Genomic DNA, 5,122 nt, shown 5'->3' on the forward strand with positions numbered 1-5,122 from the left:
CATGAGTCTTGAGCAAACTGAGTCCATTATTATATAGACATCCAGTAACTGTGTATGTTCCACATTCAGTTGTGATTTTGTTAACAAGAACTAAAACGTAGTATTTGACCCCTAGTCGGCTGATTGAGTATGAGCGAATTCTTTTAGGTGCAGCAAATGTGACCAATGCTAAGTGTAACATTCTGAACCCAGCAACACTATTGCCTGACTCACATTTTGCAGAAGTCAAAAATGAATTCGAACATAATTGTATTGACCTTACAGAATACTGTACTAAACCTCGCCCAGACATAAGAGAAGAGCCATTAATAAACTCAGAACATGAGCTGTTTGTAGAAGGTTCATGCATGCGACATGAGGAAGGAGGATTGAGTGTTGCTTATGCTGTGTGTACTTTATGGGGTCCAGTCGAAGCATCCTATTTACCTGGAGACAAGTCTGCACAAGTAGCCAAATTATTAATTGCATTGGCAAGGGCTTGCAAAATTTGGAAAAATGTGAAAGTAAGCATTTATACTGATAGCCAGTACGGCTATGGGGTTGTGCATGACTTTGGCCAACTTTGGCTGCAAAGGGAGTTTCTGACTTAATCAGGTACTACTATTAAAAATGGAAATTATGTGAAAGACTTGCTAAAAGAAATCCAATTACCAGAAACAGTGGCTGTGGTCAAGTGTGCTGCTCACCAATCTGGCAATGACAGAGTGACAGCAGGTAACGGATATGCAGACCAATTAGCCGAATATTGTGCTAAACATAAAATGGCAATAAACAAGAAAATTGATGCATGTGGTGCCTACTTATGTTGCTTGGAAGAGTGAAAACGTGGGAGGAAGTGAGAGACTTACAAAATGATGCAGAACAAAAGGAAAAGGAAGAGTGGGAGAAGATAGGTTGTCAGAGAAGGGCTGAAGATGGTGTCATTGTTTACCTTGATGGTAGTCCTGTGTTACCACACTGTATGCTTGCTCCCATGGCTAGGATGCACCACGGAGATTCCCACCTTGGGCAGGACGCCATGATTAGGTTGTTCAAGCAAACTTGGTTCAATGTGAGGTTCAGAAATGTAGCAGAGAGTATTTGCCATAGGTGCTTAATTTGCCAGCAAATGAATCCTGGAAAGAAAACTGTAGTGTTATCAGGAAAGATTGGAAAAGCAGAAGGTCCCTTCATGCGATTACAGATTGATTTTATTCAGTTACCCCCTTGCCGAGGACTGAAGTACGTCCTTGTCATTGTCTGCCTGTTTTCAAAATGGGTGGAAGCTTACCCTACTCGCAGAAACGATAGCATTACTGTAGCAAAACTCCTATTCAGAGAGCTCATTCCACGTTTCGGTTTTCCAGTAACAATTGAATCAGACTGAGGAAGACATTTTAGTAATGAAATAATTGGTCTAATCTGTGAAGCATTTAAAATTGAACAAAAGCTGCACTGTGCCTACCGCCCAGAGGCTTCTGGAGTGGTAGAACAACTGAATGGCACAATCAAGTCAAGATTGGGAAAGATATATAAATCTACTCTATTAGAATGGCCTGATGCTTTACCTCTTGTTCTGATGGGACTCAGAAGCATCCCAGACAGAAACACAGGCTTGAGTCCCCATGAGATACTCACGGGAAGAGCAATGAGGCAGGCATGGGTGCCAGGACACAAGCTGATAAATATATCTGATGACTTAGTACTAGAGTACTGCAAAGAACTGGCTGACTAAGTGCGTTATATCTCTCACCAGGTTGGAGAAGATGCTGTCACCAGATAATCAACTCCAGCACATGATCTGCTTCCTGGTGACTGGGTTGTGATAAAGGAACATACTCAAGGATCTTGCCTAGCTCCGAGGTGGGGAAAGCCACATCAAGTGATATTGGTTACTACCACAGCTGTGAAGTGCAAGGGAATTCCGAATTGAATCCATGCGAGTCACAACAAAAGAGTGACTGAACCTGATGAACCAGAAGCTGAGGGTCGTGCAGCTGAGGGGTCTTAGGAAGTTGAACCCGAAGTAGTTGATGATGAACAACCGAGCACCAGTCAGGATGAATGGATTCCAGTGATTGACATTCCTGCAGATTTTGTGAGAACCAGAAGTCAAACCTATTTAGATAGACAGAGTGATAGTGAGGATGAGTCCGAAATAGAAGAACATACTCAGATTACAGAAATCAAAGCCAATAGTAATTCTGAGGAGGAACAGATAAGATGATATCAATATACTCAGACAATCAAAATACCTGCCACAGCTCCAGAGTCTGAGGAGGGACAGATAGGTACTAGGGCGAAGGCTCATGAAGAAGAAAAACAAGAGATCGAGATATCTGAGCAGGACCAGATAGGTATAGAAAAACGTGTTCAAGAAGAAGAAGGCAAACCAAGTCAAAGTCAAATCAGCACACTCCTGAACAAGGCCAGATTAGTATCCAGGCAGAAGAAACAGAAACAAGACCTGGACAAAGTCAGATAGCGAGTAATACAGAAGATGAAAATATACAAATTGTGCCACAACTAAATGAAAATAAAAGAGCATTTGAAGAAAATCAAAGCACAGTGCCAGCTAAAAACTCAGAAAAGGTGATAAGTGGCATGGTTTTGTTAAGAGACTGAAATTTTGCCTTAAAACAATAAATGAAGAACCAGAGCAAGTAAATGAAATATCAAGTCAAGCTGGACCATCCACAGAGCAACCGAGAAGGAGGAGTCCACGACTGAAAAGACTGAATAACAAATTCAGAGGCCCTGAATGGACCTATCGCAACTAAGAACAGAGGAACCCTACTCACGAGGAACCAGGGTGCTAGTTATATATAGGAAAACAGCGGTTCCAGTGGTTAATAAAGCAATGATTTAAGCAATATATGAGCACAATCGCGATAAACATGATAGGGACCTGATAATATTGGAGGGCAAAATAAACCTTCTACACAGGTTTAGTCATTCAATGTTTTTATAAGCACACGGTAAATATATAAACACTTTCTTAAATTCAAAAAGTGCAACATTTTGTGCATTGTGTCCCCATGTGAAAAAATGGAACCAAAAACTTTTTTTGTGACTATATACAGAGAACAATTCTTAAAAGGTTTCCATAAGTTGCAAGAAGCGACCATACAATTATACAATAGCAACAGCTTCGGTATACAATGACACCAGCTGTGTGATGGTCCATTCTGTGAGTTTGTCTACGGCGTTTCGACTCTCCTGCGAATGTGGGGTCTCCTCAGGACTAACAATGTAGGGGCATCTAAAAATTAATGAGGCAAGCATTAGGCCCATGTACCGGGAAATATGCGAGAAACTATATTGAAGGACTAGTTTGAAGGATTACCTGGATTAGAAAAGGGCGCAGCCCGTGTGAGTGTGATGTGCCCTGTGTGAAGTGAACAAGAAAACTCATGTGAGGACCCAGCCGGGTTCTGCTGAGGTGAGGTACATGGGGAGAGAAAAAAGGTTGGGTTTACATGGTGGACAGGCAAGGGGACGGTCTGCTTACTGTGCACAATAGTGGATAAAGTGATAGGCCTTACCTCACAGTGAGGAAGGCTGGCTCTTAGGAATGATCAGAAGGGCTCTTCCGATGCCCTGCTACAGCTGTAGCGTTATACTTCGCAAGGATGAGTTATTTTGACAACCAGCTCCGGAGGATTCCATGTGATAATTGCTGATTTTGACCACAGATATGTTATTGAAGATATGCCATGTTGAAATCAGCAAAGGGATTGTATTCTTAAACTGAAGGGACTGTGCTTGCTAACTTTTGGGTGCTTCTGCACACAAACCTGAATAATCATTGCGTATTTATTCTTCAATCACTATGAATGACGATAATAATTTGTCTATAAAATATGCTTGTGTCTGCAGATTTGGATGTTTTTAACAATGTCACGCTACAATTCTTGAAAATGTATGAATTGTCGTTGATCCCTTGTCTTACTGGGACAATATAAATAGGTATTATATACTTGTTTACCTTATTTCCACTACCACCAAGCATGCTCTGATCCTGTATGAACCCTTTAATATTGCATGCCACCGTTCTCGGGCGAAGACTATAACGTGCTTAGTCTGCCTTTTCACTACTTCAATCATACTTATGTAGCATATGCACAGAAACAATCTGCAATATGCCATGTGCCAGGACTACTATTCTTGCTGCTTGTAATCATTTATTCTTAAACAGCTGTTTCTAGTGAAGAACTATTGGAAGGGACATAGGACTTAATGAGCTCCTTTTTCAGCATTTTCCTCCCTTTTCATAGCGTTGGTTAAAAGTTACTCTCTCTCCACTCTTTTAATCTTTCATTTATGGCACTTTCTGTACTTAGGACAACAATACAATACTGTTCAATACATTTCCTCACTCCAACACTTGGCTGGTGTCCCTTCCCCCTTTGGGAGCCATGTGCCCCAATATTTACACTTTTCTTCTTTTTTCCATCAACAGCCTTGAGAAAGCCCTGGCTTTACTCGCCATACTGGGCGAAACACTTTTCGGCTCTTCTCTCTCTCTTACAATATTCACCATGAAAAAACGATAATGAGTGAAATGGACTCAATAAAGTGAAAAATAAAAAGAACTACTTTCCCTCCAACCTACTTGTACTGTGCTACATTCAAAAAAAGGAATTAACCTTCTGATGGATGTGTATATATGTGTTTGGGAAAGAGGAACATATGCTCACAACCCTCTCCTCACTAGATTCCTATTGAACCTGGAACAATGCTACAGTCTGTTACATCAAAAACAAGAGAGGTTTTGGAAGTTTTAGATGGTGCAAACCTTGCCCAAGGGCATAAGAGCACTTCACAACAAACACAGACAAGTTACACTTTTTTCATCAAAGAGAGATTTGCTGGCAATCACTGGATGCTAAACAAAGGCTGGGATTCAAGCCTTGTTCCCCACGTTATATAGTCAGCACCTGTAGCTACCAGGCCACATCATATCCTATGATTATAAAAGCTCTGCTCATTTTGGGTTTGGGTCAGTGTTTGGTGTAAATATTTCCCACAGATTTCTGAACTCATGTGGAGCCAATTATCAAATATTTTGTAATTTACAATAGGAAAGATAAAATGTAATCTAATAAAATTAAATTATGTGCCTTTTCAGATGTAACAGCAG

The sequence above is a fragment of the Lissotriton vulgaris genome, unplaced genomic scaffold (assembly GCF_964263255.1).
Source record: "Lissotriton vulgaris unplaced genomic scaffold, aLisVul1.2 SCAFFOLD_712, whole genome shotgun sequence".
Taxonomy (NCBI): domain Eukaryota; kingdom Metazoa; phylum Chordata; class Amphibia; order Caudata; family Salamandridae; genus Lissotriton; species Lissotriton vulgaris.